This window comes from Microplitis mediator, chromosome 10 (assembly GCF_029852145.1).
Source record: "Microplitis mediator isolate UGA2020A chromosome 10, iyMicMedi2.1, whole genome shotgun sequence".
NCBI lineage: Eukaryota > Metazoa > Arthropoda > Insecta > Hymenoptera > Braconidae > Microplitis > Microplitis mediator.
Window position 1 is genome coordinate 2,031,713 of NC_079978.1, and position 17,042 is coordinate 2,048,754.

Genomic DNA, 17,042 nt, shown 5'->3' on the forward strand with positions numbered 1-17,042 from the left:
AAAATAATTTTGCACTTAAAATAACAAATCAAAGTGTTGTTTTAAAACAATAGTAACATGACTGTCTTTGGTTTTATAAATCATAACATTAAACATGTTTTCACACATAAAATATAGATCGATTGTATAATAATTCCTAAATTAAAAAAAAAAATTTCCAAAAACGAGATAAAACAAGAATTTTTTTCACTTCTTTTTTTTACGTTGTATTTGAGTTTTTTTTTTCGTTTTTTGGAAATTTTTTTTTTTTTCGCTTTGCCTAACATTTACTGAATAACTAACGAAAAAATGACAGAAAATTCGAAAAAAATTAATTTTTTCATTTTGATAACGATTACACAATTTAAGGAACAAAGCTTGGATCTTTTTCTCACACTCAGAAAAATAAACGGGATTGTCTTTGTTGCACTCGTAGAGTAAATGAGAATTTTAAAACAATTTTTTTCGGAGACGAATTAGAATTTTTGAAAATACGAAATTTCTAGCTCTTTGTTAAGGTTTTAAAAAACGCTAAAGACTTTCTATTTTAGGTTTCTAGTGTTTGTCCGTGAATTAAATTGAATTGAAAATCGGTTACCGTTACCCCTTGAGAAAAAAACATCATCAATCTCATTTCATGATAATATTATTGAAACATGTTCATAAAGAAGTTAGTACACATAGAGAATTTTATAGTATTTTTTACATAAAAAATTCATTACATTTTGACAAAGCAACAGAATAAATTTTATCTAAGAAATTTAAATTTCTTAATCTGTTGCTTTGTCAAAATTACAATGTACCTTGTTAATTCTGTTCGATGTATTTTAAAAATTTCTACGTTATCGTTAATTTGTACTATAATTCCATATTGTCCTCATGTTACTATGACATAGTAGTTTTTCTATCAATTTTTGATGTAAAAAGTACCGTAAAATTTTCTGCGTGTATTCTACTCATCGGTAGTATCCTAAACGTTTTTTGACAGTCAATTGCGATCAATTTATTGCAATTTTATTTTGCAAAAAATTAATTAATTAATTTTAATTTTACTTATATCACTCATCATGTTTTACAAGACTTTACATTCAAATTCTCCCTTTTCTCGCCTCTTTTTTAATTTTTTGCGGCTGTGGCCCGACTTAAGTAAAAAATGCCCGGCTGAGCGCGATTTTGAAACCAGTCATTTAATTTTAATTTATAATCTATTATAAAATAATTTGATACATTATATTTTATTATGTTTAGATTCACAAATAATTATTTATCAATAATAATATATTTAGTTGAAATTTTTTTTTTTATAAAAATTATAAAAAAACATGTACCTGAAGATCAGAACGTTTTTGGCGCAACAAAAAAAAATTGGGAAGTCGAAAATTTACTGGATGACTAGATATCGGAAATGTTTCTCATATAGATGTTGGTATGTCAGTCAAAAATCTTAGGCCACCCCCAACCACCAGAACTACCCCTTAAGCAGGAAAATTATATTAATTTTTTTCATTTTCGTTGCATGAAAAACGTTCCGATCTTAAAGTACATAAAAAAGCGCCTTAAATAGTTAAAGTGAGCGACTAATGGTACTGAGCGGGTATAGGAGCTTTTACTTTATAGATAATTTTTTTATTTATTTAATTAATTAAATCAAATGATTTTCTAATCGTGGGAGTGAGTCAAGGATCTGGTCCCAAAAGCACCAGCCAAAACGTTGAAGCTAGATAAAGGACGAATTACTGAGAAGTCCTCTACTATTTTATCGTCTGATGAGCAGGTGCATTATTTATTAAATAAAGTAACTAATCAGAAGAAGCATTAGCGAGAGCAAGTGATCAAGCATCAACGGCGTGATCTCTCAGATGTCATTCGATGGCTCTCACAACGCGCGACGATATTGCATAACTTTTTTCGGAATCCATTAGTTTTCCTTTTTTTTTTAATATTCGATTTTTTTTCGCAGGAAGTTAAAAAAAAAAATAAACAAAATTGTAATTAGATTGACGACTGGCTGAAGAATAAGAGCGTTGACTGCCGGTAATATTTCTTTTATAGTTTGTACTGGCGGCGTTGGGTTTTTACTCCGACGTAAATCTCGAGGTATTGGTTCATCACCAATGATATTTCCTGTTAAAAATAATATACTGCGATAAGGACTCAGAATCTCAAGTACATATTCAGGGTGACCACAAAGAAATGATTTAAAAATTCCCTGATATTTCACGGTTTTCCACATTTTTCCCTGATTTAGAAATTTTATTCGTATCATTTAGATATTCAAAGTTTTTATTATATTTTCATTTTTAATAATTAAATTTGATAATTAAATCATGCGAGAAACCAGAAAAAAGGGCAATAAAATAAATTAATATTGCCTACTTTTGATTATTCGATGTTAAAAATGTATGGGTTAAAATATTTAATAAAAAATTTTAAAATTTAAATAAATTCAAAATATACTGGTTACAAAAATTAAGGGATATTAAAAACATTTTTAATTTTTAACAATTTATAACTTGAAGGAAAATGGTCGTACAATAAAAACAAAAAGTCAAAGTGTAGCTTCAAGTGTCTAGTTTTTTGATCGGGTAACCAAAAAATCAATGATAATTATCGAGTAAAAATTATTGAAGCCCGTAGACCGTTTTTAAGACAAGCAAAGGTTTGGTAAATGTCTTTTTCGATAGTTTTCTTAGGATTACTCGGGAACCGCACTTGATAAAAAAATATAAAGACCAAATCAAAAAACTAAGCACTTGAAGCTACAATTTACTTTTTTTGTTTTTGTCGTATGACCATTTTCCTTTGAGTTACAATCTGTTGAAAATCACTTTAAAATTTGAAATTTTTTTAATATCCCTTAATTTTTATAACGAGTGTATATTTGAAAATTTTTGAAATTTTGAACTGTTACAATTTAATTCCCGGATACTTTTCGAAATTTCCTGATATTTCCCGGTTGCATTAAATTCCCGGTTTGTGGCCATCCTGATATTTATTATATAGAAGAGTTAATTTAATTTAATGTATTACCTGAAGCTCACACGGCTTGTTCATAAGCATTTTTTTGACTTGAACGTAATAATTGTAAAAATAGTGGCACTGCACCAGCCTGCATTACTGCTTGTGTCTGAGCAGAGGTCCCGCTCGCGATGTTCGCTAGAGTCCATGCTGCTTCAAATTGCAACGAAGAACTGTAAATAAATTTTTTTAAATTATTTTTTTACCCTCAGTACTGACAACAAATAAGTCGCCTGGTACAGGCTGAAAAAAAGTGGTAATACTTCTCATGTTAACGAAGTAACTATTCCCATCCTTCCCAGGCGGCACAAAAAAAAATTGTTGATTTTTTGTTAAGTTTGAGGCAACAATTTGTTAGAGTGTAACTAATTGTTAACATAAAGATAACAATTTTTTTTTGTGCCACCTGGGTTACATTTTAATGGTTCTCATTCTTTTATGTTAACTTTTCCTATCGGAGATGGTAAGCATTCTAATCATTACTATCTTAGAAAGCAAAATTAAATAATTTTTCAGATATAAGAAATATTACTATCGAGATGGTAACTATTACTATCGGCAATAGTAAATACTATACAAGAAGCGAATAGTTAACATAAAAGTATGATAATGATTATCACATGCAGAAGGTAATCATTCCCTATTACAAGCTGGTGATGGTTAGCATTTTTTTCAGCGTGTAGTTAACTTCAAATTTAATTAAACAATTTTTTTTTTTTATTTTAAAAGTTGTCTGATTTTAAAATCAAAACAATCTGGCGGTAAAGAAAAATTTTTCACTTGTTATAAAATTTACTTCAATTGACGAGCCCTACAAATTACTTCGTTTAAAATTATTTTTAATTTACTTTTAGCTGGCTCTCATGTCAAGTTTTTTAAGAAAATATTTTTACCATGACATAAATCGGCCAGCTGTTGAATTGCTGTCTTATAAATATCGCAAAATCAAGTGTACTATCGAATACCCGACTGCCAGTTTCCTACCAGCCCCCGTATATTTAATTAATAAATTCATTTTACTACTGATAATTAATAATTTTCTTGTTATTATAAATTAAATTAAAAAACTTTTTAAGGGGGCTGTATGGATATGCAGGGATCTGTATTAATAAAAAAAAAATTTATTAGTACCTATATTGTACATTAAGTTGTTTTTCTGGAACAACTTTACTGATTCCATACATTCCAGCAAGTAATCGTCCATGAGAAATGGAAACTGGTTCTTTTGGTACAAGGTAAGGTCCTTTTTCCCCCATATAAACATATCTAAACTTCAGCTAAGGAAATCAATTATTTAAAAAATATTGTTACATTATTTAAAAAATAAATGAATGAATGAAAAGGATACGGCAATCCAATAAGCGCTTTGTCATAATTTGATTGGTTCTTCATTGGGCAGTCGAGCTTTAACATGTCTTTTAAAAAGACGAAACAAATTTTATTTCGTCTCAAAATGAAGTTTTCTTAGATAAATAAGACGTACAGATGATGGTCCCAAGATTCAAGTAGAACACTCGGCTTTGTGACATCTATGATTGAAAATGATTGTCACCAACCATAGGCCAAAACGATCCTTTCTCTTTTTGATGCTCAAGTCTGACTGTTACATCCCAAGGCAGTAAAAATGCTGATGTAGCCAGAATACCAGTTTGATGTTGAAGACAAAGATGGTTGTCTCACTAACGACTTTTCTATAAAACAAAAATTTTTATTAGAATAATTTAATTAATAATATTACAAATATAAAAGTTTTATTCTCCACCTTTGGTATTCTCTGATGTTGAAATATCGACTCGACTACAAAAATTTCTTCTAGGGACACCTGGAATAAGTTGTGCTGGCCTACAATATATAAAATAAATTATTATCATAATTATTATTTACAATAAATAAAGTAGGATGGCCACAAAGATATTATATCAAAGTTTCCTGATATTTCCCAGTAAAGATTTTCAAATTTTTTCCTGATTTAGAACTTTTATTCGTATCATTAAGATATTCAAAGTTTTTGATGTATTTTCATTGTCGATAATTAAATTTGATGATTAAATCATGCGAAAAACCCAAAAAAAAAGTCAACAAAATAAATTAGTAAAGAATTCAAATTACACTAGTCACAAAAATTAAAGAATACTAAAAAATTGAAAATTTTCAAGTGATTTTCAACAGGTTGTAACTCAAAGGAAAATTGTCGTACAACAAAAAAAAAAAAGACAAATTGTAGCTTCAAGTGTCTAGTTTTTTGATCGGGTAACCAAAAAATCAATGATAATTATCGAATAAAAATTATTGAAGCCCGTAGACCGTTTTTAAGACGAGCAAAAATTTGGTAAATGTCTTTTTCGATAGTTTTCTTAGGATTACTCCGGAACCGCACATAATAAAAAAAATATATAGAGACCAAATCAGAAAACTAGAAACTTGAAGCTACAATTTGTCTTTTCAGTTTTTCTTGTACGACCATTTTCCTTTGAATTACAACCTGTTGAAAATCACTTGAAAATTTTCAATTTTTTAATATCTTTCAATTTTTGTATCTAGAGTATTATTAAAAAATTTTTAACTGTCGCAATTAAATTCCCGGATACTTTTCAAAATTTCCTGACATTTCCATGATATTTCTCGGTTGCATGAAATTTCTTGATAACTCACGGATTGTGGCCATCTTGTAAAGTAAATTAAATAAAAAAAAATAATAATCCACCTAAAATTATGAGTACTAGGTTGAAAAACAGGGAATTCAATTTTTTCTAACTGCGAACAGCCACATTGTTTAGCCATCAATTGAAACCAATCATAGTTAACATGTCGTAAATTAAAAAGATCTCTTGGTCCTTGACATTGCCCGCAATTACAAGCGCAAACATATCTAACCCCACTGCAATGTTCCATAATTGGTAATTCGTTGTCATCCTCACGTTTATCAACAAGTTCACCGCCACCTGCATTTTTACTGCCACCTTTATGCAGCGGATTAGTGCATGGATTATTAGTCAGTGACAAAACTTGACACATTTGTTTACAAGTTCACCAATTTTTGTCACACTCCATCTGTAATTTTTCACTTAACTCATCATAAAGGGACCCACGTGCATGCATTTCAAATACCGCCATCGCATGAACCAGCTTACTTTCATGATAAGCGTGGCCATAATGTCTTGATAAGTTTGTAATGCACGTGGTAATATTTTGCTACATCTACTTTTACTAAATTTTACGTCTGTATTTAGCAGACCGTGTAAAGTTGACAGCTCTTTGCCAGTACTTTGCATAAAAAATTCATAAACAACATTGGCAACTTTTGTAAATAATCAAACTGATGGTATTTCAAAATATGAAGGAACTGGATGACGTCCAATTTTACTGTTATCATTAAAACTTTTACTAAATGCGAGATTGACGTGCTGATGTAAAAACGTTTTGAATGATCGTAGCTCATTATTTATTCCAAAAGTAAAAATATCTTCACTTTTATCACTCTTATTATTATTGTTATTGTTAGTATTATTTTTTGACCCAGAAGCACTTATTTTACATCGTTCTATTAATTTTCTCATCATGTAGCTATACATGTCACAAGACTCAGTGGATCCAGTGTGAATATAAACAAATTCTTGATTAGCCGGAATAGCAAAGAGACAATAGGAACTGATATTATGTACAACATGATTTTCTTTGAGAATATCATAAATTTGATCTTCCATCGAGTGCTCCAGTTGTTTTATATTTGGTCAATTTTCTGGTGTTTGCTTCAATTCAACTGGACCAGTTTCCGAGTACCAGTACCAAGTAAACTAGACAATTGTGTTGATACTTTTTGTCTGAAAGAAATAATATATTCATTTTTAATACTAATATTATTTATTTAAATGAATAATAATTTTCGGATTTTTTTTTTCAACAGTAAATTAAAAAAAAAAAAAACTAAAAATATGCACATGTAAAAAACTAAAAAACTATAAGTGTAATGATTTTAATTTTTTCTCATTTTTATAGAAACTTAAGGAGGTTCGACCAAAATTAGTGAGTCAAAGTAGTGTTTGAATTTTTTCGTTTGCTAAATTCTCCTAATAGTTATAAAAATTCATTATTTTAATTTATAATAACATAACGAATGCATAAATTAATATTTATTACTTATTTAATTAAAGAAAGTAATGAAATTACTCGGTTATTTTTGACTTATATGATTTAATAAAAAAATTTAGCAACAGCGCGTTCTTACACATCGATATTCAAATTAAAGCGGGAAAAATTTATTTCTAATCTCGTCTCTCTTATTAATGTATTTCTATCTTTTTTTCTTCTCTCAGCTGCTTCCGCGACCTTGCCAAACCCTCAATAATGTGTATCTCTGTCGATGAACGAGATTAAAAAATAAAGTTTAACTTGAATTATTTAATTAACTACAACGGTAACACTATATTATTAAAATCTTATCATATTCTAAATATATTCAAGTTTATGGCATGTAGTTTTTTATTTCTTAAACTTGGGAGGTTAATAATGAAAAAAATCGAATAAGTCATGACGGAAGCTTATCCGCCATAAGAGTCTCTGTATAAGAACTTTAAAAACGTCATTTTTAAATATTTTTTTCTAAAAAGCTAGACGGTGGATCATATTCAAATTTTGAGAATACATAGATAAAGTACTTTTTTACATTTATACTAAATATCAAATCGTAAAGTTGGAAAATCTTTTTTACATTAGATTCGGTCGAACCTCCTTAAGCGTTATTTGCAGAAAAAAAAAAAATTTCGAGGTAGAAAAAATATTTCGCCGACGTCTAATAATTTTTAAAATTTATTTGAAACGATAAATAATAAAAAAAAAATCACACTTTTAGTTTTTTGAATTTTTTACATATGCATATTTTTAGATTTTTTTTTTTTTGTAATTTATTTGTTGTAAAAAAAATCCGAAAATTTTAAATTTTCTGCTAACTTCAGGATCATGATCATGATTCAATAAATAAAATCCAAAGAAAAAAAATCAAAAAAAAATTTTTTAAAATTAAAAATATGTAATAAATAATAATTAATGGAAACTCACATCGTGATCTTTGCCTTTGTTCTTAAACATCAGAGCTCTCGGCGCCGACAACCGAACATCCCAATTTTCTTTTAGGAATAATGTGTCTGGTCCTGAAACCTGGTTCCCATTCTTCTGGGGGAATATATTTGAATACGTGGTTATCACAAATCTGGAAACATATTAATTAATTAATTAATTAAGTCATCAGTCATATTACCCGTGTAAAAAGCAAGAGGATAAAAAAATCTAAACGAACAAAACAAAAACAAAAAAATTATTCGACCGCATCACACGTTGTGAGAGCCGAAGAATGACAGCCGAGAGATCACGCCGTTGATGCTCTCTGCAAACGTAGTCCCCCATTTTACTCTTTCTCGTTAATGCTTTCTCCTGATTGGCTACTTTATTTATTTGTTATATTTATAAATTTTTAATTTGTTGTAAATATAGTTAAATACATTTAATTAATGCGCATCTTTAAGTTATTTTATTTTTTTGTATATATAGCTAATTTTTTTTCATTCATTATTCTTAGTATTATTTATTTATATATATACTTTTTTATGTGGTCAATTTTTAGTATTTATTGCATATTCTAGAATTAATTTTTTTTTTGTGTATATGGTTAATTTTTCTTATTTAATTGTAAATAATATTTTAATTATTCGGGTTAAATTTAATTGATTACATCGATTGACTTTCAAAACGTGTGAGTGAGTAAGTGTACAGCCAAGGGTTTGGTACTCTAAAAAAAATAAGAATTAAATAAGTCGATTAAATAATCGACTTATTTTTTTTTTTTTATCCTCAGAAACGAGAAATATTTTTTTCTCTGAAACTTTAGTCTATATATTTTTTTCTAGGTCTCATCTCATTAAGAATACGAGCTAGTTTAGCTTATTTTATATAAAAATATATAATGATTAGAAGTAAAAAAGTAAAAAAATTTAATTTATTGTTTTAAGCAAAAAAAAAAAAAAACGAAAAAAAAAAAATAAGTGACAGCTTCGTTTAGACAGTAGTTGAATGTACCGAATAGTCTCCCAATAGGTGCTAAATATTGGACATCATTTCTAAAAATAGCATCTGACATAGTTGTTTGCCACTGACCAAGACTTTGGGAGCGAGGATTTGTAGCGAATGAAAGTGAAGGCGTCAAGGGGATGATCATGCGCAGTCTACGATATTTAGTTTCGCGGGCTTTTGGTGTCACGTGTCGAGAAAGGTCGTTGGCCTCTTCTCTATACACTGCCAGTAGACTCGTATGAACAGCTGTTATTTTGGCGCGTTTTTTTTTTCAATTTTTATAAAAACTTTATTTTCTTTGCAGAAATCAAATTTTCTTGATAAAAAATATGTTTCGCTCTATGAATTGAAGAAAAAAATTCTATTGGGACTGAAAAAAATTTTTGGCGCGAAAATTTTTTTTTGCACTTAAAAATATTTTCCTGTTCCAAAAGTATTTTTTCTCGCCCCGAGATAATTTAAGTTTTCAATTTATAATGCGAAACTTTTTCCGAGCATGTAACGTTTTTCTTCGGGCAATCAAAAATTCTTTTGCTAAAAAACCCTTTCTTTTGTGTATGAGAATAGACCTGAAGCATTAATTATTCATCAAATTATTTTATATAAACTCTTCATAGAGCATTATTACTCCTACAAAATTTTTTTGTGAAGATCTATGAGAACCCATTTTAACTGCTACATCACTTGGTGAAAAAACTTTGGATTTCTGATTTATTGATAATTAACATAATATATATAGATTACTTGGATGTAGTTATGTATTTCGGAGCGTCGCAGCTAAATTTCGTTCTGCTTGGACGCTTCACATTTTTATTTGGCGAAAAAGTAAAAATGGCACTACGTAGAGCGTCACTAGACAGCCACAGCATCTAGCCGACACCCAACTTGCGCATGCTTATGAGTTCCTCATCACCTGAGTCTGGTCACCCACGACTCCTAAACTTCGGAGCTCATCAGTTTCAATCTAAACTTCAACGAGTTTGGATTGAGTGCGAAAATTTTATTCAAAATTTCACGGCCTAAAATTAATTTTTTATATTTGTTTTTTTTTTATATGTAATTATTTTTTTTTATTTGTTTTTGTACACATAATTAATTTTTTTCATTTGTTTTTTTATATATAATTTTTTTCATTCATTTAATTTGTTTTGCATACCTCAAGCGCGAAAGCGTTGAGGGTGTTTCGTGCACGGGTTTCATATTCATAGTTAATTATTTATTATTTTCTTTTGTTGTAAATCTATTTGATTTTTTTTTTTGTTTATTTATTCACTTTTTTTTCTTGTATATACAGTTAATTTTTTAAATTCATTTATTGTTTATTTTTTTTGTAAATTTCGTTAACTTTTTTTTTATTTATTTACTAACTTTTTTTTTGTATATAAAAATAATTTTTTAAATTAATTAAGTAAACTTGTATATATATGTGTAAGTGTCAATATCAGTACTTTTGCTAAGTGAATTTGTAAATATCTGTACGTGTCAATATCAGTATTTGAGTAAGTGAATAGTGAATCATTTGTTTGTTTTATTTATTTTTTGTAAATTTGATAAATTTTTTAATTTAATGCACATCTTTAATTTATTTATTTAATTTTTTATTTGTTGTATGTGTAGTTAATTTTTTTTTTATATTTGTAAATGATAGCTTTAATTGCATATATTATTTTAATTATGCGGGTCGAATTTTATTGATTGACTTTTAAATCATTTGAGCGAGTAAGTGTACAGTCAAGGATCTGATACTCTCAAAAAAATAGAAAAATTCATTTTTAATTTGATGAAAAATTTTTTCTTTAAAACTTTAGAAAATATATTTTTTTTTATTTCTCATATCATTAAGAATACGTGCTAGTTTAGCTCAATTTAGAAAAAAATATATAACGATTAGAAGTAAAAAAATTCAATTTATTGTTTTAAGCAAAAAAAAACGAAAAAAAAATAAGTGACAGCTTCGTTTAGACAGTAGTTGAATGTACCGAATAGTCTCCCAATAGGTGCTAAATATTGGACATCATTTCTAAAAATAGCATCTGACATAGTTGTTTGCCACTGACCAAGACTTTGGGAGCGAGGATTTGTAGCGAATGAAAGTAAAGTCGCCAAAGCGAAGATCATGCGCAGTCTACGATATTTAGTTTCGCGGGCTTTTGGTGTCACGTGTCGAGAAAGGTCGTTGGCCTCTTCTCTATACACTGCCAGTAGACTCGTATGAACAGCTGTTTTTTTTTACCGCGTTTTTTTTTCAATTTTTATGGGAACTTTATTTTCTTTGCAGAAAAAAAATTTTCTTTATAAAAAATATGTTTCGCTCTATGGATTGAAGATAAAAATTCTCTTGGGACTGAAAAAAATTTTTTGGCGCGAAAATTTTATATCCACTTAGAAAAGTTTTTTCTTGCTCCAAAAATATTTTTTCTGCCCCTATGATTATTGATGTTTTAAATTTCTAATAAAAAGTTTCCTCGGAGTAGATTGTAATTAGTGTTTTGTTATGTATAGTTTATTTGTTTATTTATTTATTTTATTTTTATTTATAAATACTTATTGTTGTTTTTTAGATTTGCTGTTATTATTCGAGTGAGAAAACTGATTTCAAGATCAAGAGAAAAATCAGGCGTTCAGAGGTGAGTAAAGAAAATATTATTAATTATCTTAAAAGATTTGTCGATCGGTCATTTGGATTCGGTTTTTATTTTTAATCGGATACTAAAAGGAATTTTCCTACCGAAAATATACTGAAGAACACGATAATGAGATTTCCGGGGCTAAGTGGCTTCTCAATGCGCCAGAAATCTACCGAGAATGATCGCTGGAACATGCTCAAGAAGTGTTTCAAGCAAATTTGGCCGAAGATTTACCGAAAAAATTCAAAATCCCTCGGCAATTCCCCATTAAAATGACCTCGACCCTTGAATTGATATTTTGGGTCCAGTTTTGTACAAAATTCAGCACTTTGGAGTATGCTATCTACGAAAAACGATCTCAGGAACACGCTTGAGAAGTTTATTAAGCGAATTTGGCCGTCGATTTATCAAAAAAAATTCAGAACCCTTCGGAAATTTCACATTTGTTCGATTTTTTTTTAGAAAACTTTAGTCGATATTTTTTTTTTTCGGTCTTATCTTGTTAAGAATACGAGCTAGTTTAGCTTATTTTCTATAAAAATATATAATGATTAGAAGTAAAAAAGTAAAAAAATTCAATTTATTGTTTTAAGCAAAAAAAAAAAAAAAAAACGAAAAAAAAAATAAGTGACAGCTTCGTTTAGACAGTAGTTGAATGTACCGAATAGTCTCCCAATAGGTGCTAAATATTGGACATCATGTCTAAAAATAGCATCTGACACAGTTGTTTGCCACTGACCAAGACTGTGGGAGCGGGGATTTGTAGCGAATGAAAGTGAAGGCGTCAAGGGGAAGATCATGCGCAGTCTACGATATTTAGTTTCGCGGGCTTTTGGTGTCACGTGTCGAGAAAGGTCGTTGGCCTCTTCTCCATACACTGCCAGTAGACTCGTATGAACAGCTGTTATTTTGGCGCGTTTTTTTTTTCAATTTTTATAAAAACTTTATTTTCTTTGCAGAAATCAAATTTTCTTGATAAAAAATATGTTTCGCTCTATGAATTGAAGAAAAAAATTCTATTGGGACTGAAAAAAATTTTTGGCGCGAAAATTTTTTTTTGCACTTAAAAATATTTTCCTGTTCCAAAAGTATTTTTTCTCGCCCCGAGATAATTTAAGTTTTCAATTTATAATGCGAAACTTTTTCCGAGCATATAACGTTTTTCTTCGGGCAATCAAAAATTCTTTTGCTAAAAAACCCTTTCTTTTGTGTAAGAGAATAGACCTGAAGCATTAATTATTCATCAAATTATTTTATATAAACTCTTCATAGAGCATTATTACTCCTACAAAATTTTTTTGTGAAGATCTATGAGAACCCATTTTAACTGCTACATCACTTGGTAAAAAAATTTTAGATTTCTGATTTATTGGTTTGATTATTTTGTTTTTTTTATAATTTATGATTTTGAAAAATTCCAAAAACTATTAGATGTCCGTTAACTTCAGTATCATCATGTAGAAAAGTTAATTCAATTTAATGTGTGACTTAAAGCTAATTGTTTCTCCTCATTAGATAATATATTTATTTGTATCAATTGTTTGTTTTATTAATTTTTTATTTTTTGAAAATTTGATCAATTTTTTACTTTCACGCACATCTTTAATTTATTTATTCAATTTTTCATTTGTTGTATATGTAGTTAATTTTTTTTTTATATTTGTAAATGATAGCTTTAATTGTATATATTATTTTAATTATGCGGGTTGAATTCTATTGATTATATAGATTGACTTTTAAATCATTTAAGCGATTAAGTGTACAGTCAAGGATCTAGTACTCTCAAGAAAATAGAAAAATTCATTTTTAATTTGATGAAAAATTTTTTCTTTAAAACTTTAGAAAATGTTTTTTTTTTTTTTTTAAATCATTAAGAATACGTGCTAGTTTAGCTCAATTTAGAGAAAAATATATAACGATTAGAAGTAAAAAAAATCTAATTTATAGTTCTAAGCAAAAATAAAAAAAGAAAAAAGTAAATAAGTGACAGCTTCGTTTAGACAGTAGTTGAATGTACCGAATAGTCTCCCAATAGGTGCTAAATATTGGACATCATTTCTAAAAATAGCATCTGACATAGTTGTTTGCCACTGACCAAGACTGTGGGAGCGGGGATTTGTAGCGAATGAAAGTAAAGTCGCCAAAGCGAAGATCATGCGCAGTCTACGATATTTAGTTTCGCGGGCTTTTGGTGTCACGTGTCGAGAAAGGTCGTTGGCCTGTGCTGTATACACAACCACTAGACTCATATACTAAAAATATGCACTTGAAAAAAATAAAAAAAACTATAAGTGCATTTTTTTTTAAATATTTTGTTTTTTTATGATTTATGATTTTGTAAAAATCCCAAATTATTAGTACATTAATAGTTACTTTTAAATTTTCGTCCAAATATTTGTAAATTTTTCATTAATTAAAAAACTTTGCAATCAATATTAAATTTATTCATTTAAAAATGATACTGAAGTTAGCAGACGTCTAGTAATTTTTGAATTTTTTTTCAGACGATAAACCATAGAAAAAAAAATATTTAAAAAATTGCACCTGTAGTTTTTACAATTTTCTACAGGTGCATAATTTCATTTTATTCTTTTGCAATTGATTTTTTGAAAAACAAAAATTCAAAAATTTTCAAATGTCTGCTAACTTCAGGATCATCATTTAAAAATAAATAAATTACCTGACGGATACTTTCACTATCATTTTTATCACGTGCTCTTGTAAAATATTTAATATTACGTGATTCAAATGAATCGATCCAACCAAAAATTTTTTAGATAAAAACTAAAAACGTCAAGGATAAAAATTATATAAAACTGAAGTTAGCAGACGTTAACTGACAGTTTTTGAAATTTTTTAAAAACGATTGACTATAAAAAAAAAATATTTTGAAAAGTCGCACCTATAGTTTATTAAATTTTCTAGATGTGTATATTTTTAGTTTTTTTTTTTGTAATTTATTTGTTAAAAAAAAAATCCGAAAATTTGTAACTGTCTGCTAACTTCAGGATCGTTAATTATTTGCTAATTAATTTATAAATTTATTATTTATGTATGAATAAATTAAACTAAATAATTATTAACTCACAAAAAAGTAACTCACAGTTTTTGCGTCGCAATATACACGAGTAACTGGCTTACGTCACTGATGACACGTCGTCGCTCGTCATAATGTCGATAGTGTGTTACACAGAGAAGTTGACTATGACTATTTATTTTTTGGCTTGAACTGTTTAGTTCATATAGCCGTACACAGAGAAGTTATAAACTGAAAATATCCGACAAATCCCTACTACACTTCCTTTCGGAGAGGACGTTTTTACACACATATTATATGTAGTAGCACGTACTGTAACCAACTACATTATAATAGTTCGTTTACAATTTTTAAAGTATCTCAGTTTACCGACAGTCAATTCAGTTACCGTAAGAGTTACCGGGAAATTCAAATACGAAAAAGTTAAAAAATGTACGTAGATTGGCGCGCAATGGCAATCTACACGTTGGCGGGCTGCGCAAAAGCTCAATAATTAGACTTAAGGCTGTGAACTAAGCCATCGCGGATATAGCTCGACGACAATTTGTTATACTCAATACTTATAAATATAATATCAATATTTTTATCAGATAAAAAATGGAAACCATGATATCGACTTAAATTTTAAATTCGATTAAAAAAAAACTAAAAACCTTTTCGGGGAAATTTTAGATTATTTATTTCTATATGGTAGTCATAATTAAATGTCACTTGTATTAAAGACGTGGACGAGAATAAGTAGTTATTGTAACGAAAACAATGCTGGTTACTAGTTGGAAAAAAAATCTCAATCTCGAAGTTAAAATTGAGTTAGAATATGTAGAAACAGAAAATGCAGGCGGCTTGTCATTTCGTGGCTGGGAAAAATGAAACTTGGGCATTAGTTGTGGGCTTTTGACGAATGGGAAAACAGGACGAAAGAAACTGATGAAAAACTGCGGGCTTGTGGGTTTAGAGTATAATGTCGTTAAATAGGTTATTTACTGCGAAAGACCATCGAAAATGAAAAGTAAATGGAAGATATTAATTGACCGGTTCGTAGACTTAAAGGGTAGCCATACACGGAAAAAAATTTCCTGTTGCTGCAACAGAAGGCATTCATGTTGCAGCGACGGGAGAAAATCCTGTTGCATAAACAGGATTAATACTGCTGTTGCGACTTCATAGTAAAATATAATTACACAGTAAAAAATATTGTGTCATTGCGAAAAAAAAATTAGTGTTACAAATTTGTATGTTAATTATTTAACACTTTTATGTGCACATTTGAGATTTATTCTGTTAAATCAACCCAAAAAAGTGTTAAATATTTAACAAAAAAATTTGCAATACTAAGGTTTTTTACGCAATGACACAACATTTTTTACTGTGTAATTAGGGGAAGGGGGGCAAAACGGGTACTTAACGAAAAATTTAGTTTTTAGGGACATAAATATCGTAAATTGGCTTCATTTTGATTCTATTTAAAATAAATATAACGAATTTTAGACTGCCATCAGAAAAAAAATTTTTATTTTCTGCGGGCAAAATGGGATACCCCAAAAAAAAGTAAAATTTTTTTTTTTTTTTCGAGTGAATAAAATTGATGTAATAATGTCTTTCTAAATAGATGTAAGTAATAAAATTTACTCTCAACATATTTTTTAAGAAGTTTTTCCTTGTTATTTCTTTTCAAAATTTGAAATTGACGCCAATATTATACTTTTCGCAAAAAATATAAAAATGTTTTTTTTTTTAGCTTTTAATAGTGTAAAATGATACTAGATGTCATTTTTGACCATTTTTGACCATTTTCGAAAGTTTTTCGAGAAAAAAAAATTTTGACGAAATTTTGAGGGTATCCCATTTTGCCGGCCTATCCCGTTTTGCCCCCCCCCCCCCCCCCCCTTCCCCTATATTTTACTATGAAGTCGCAACAGCAGTATTAATCCTGTTTATGCAACAGTATTTTCTCCTGTTGCTGCAACATAAATGCCTCCTGTTGCAGCAACAGGAATTTTATTTCCGTGTACATCGGGAATATCGAAAATTATTAGGAAATTTGATGCGACCGGAAATGTCAGAAAATTTTTAAGTCTTCGGAAATTCCCGATGGTTCGAAGTTTTATAATTATTTAACAATAGACTAGTCACACAAATAAGGGATATTAAGAGAAATTTCCAAATTTGTGGGTAATTTTTGACGGGCTGTAACTCAGAAAGAGAAGGTTCTACAACAAAAAAAATTTTCCGAATTTCAGCTCGACTTAAAAACGATCTACAAGGATCAATTATTTTTTCTTTATGGATAATTATAATTCATTTGTTATGAAGGCGGT

The 17,042-nt window shown here is 28.8% G+C and overlaps 2 pseudogenes; both read right to left on the reverse strand.

Moving 5' to 3' along the window:
• On the reverse strand, nucleotides 1-10,266 carry LOC130675730 (nonsense-mediated mRNA decay factor SMG8-like; annotated as a pseudogene).
• The window catches only part of LOC130675731 (nonsense-mediated mRNA decay factor SMG8-like), a 22,598-nt pseudogene continuing 13,608 nt past the window's right edge, over nucleotides 8,053-17,042 (reverse strand).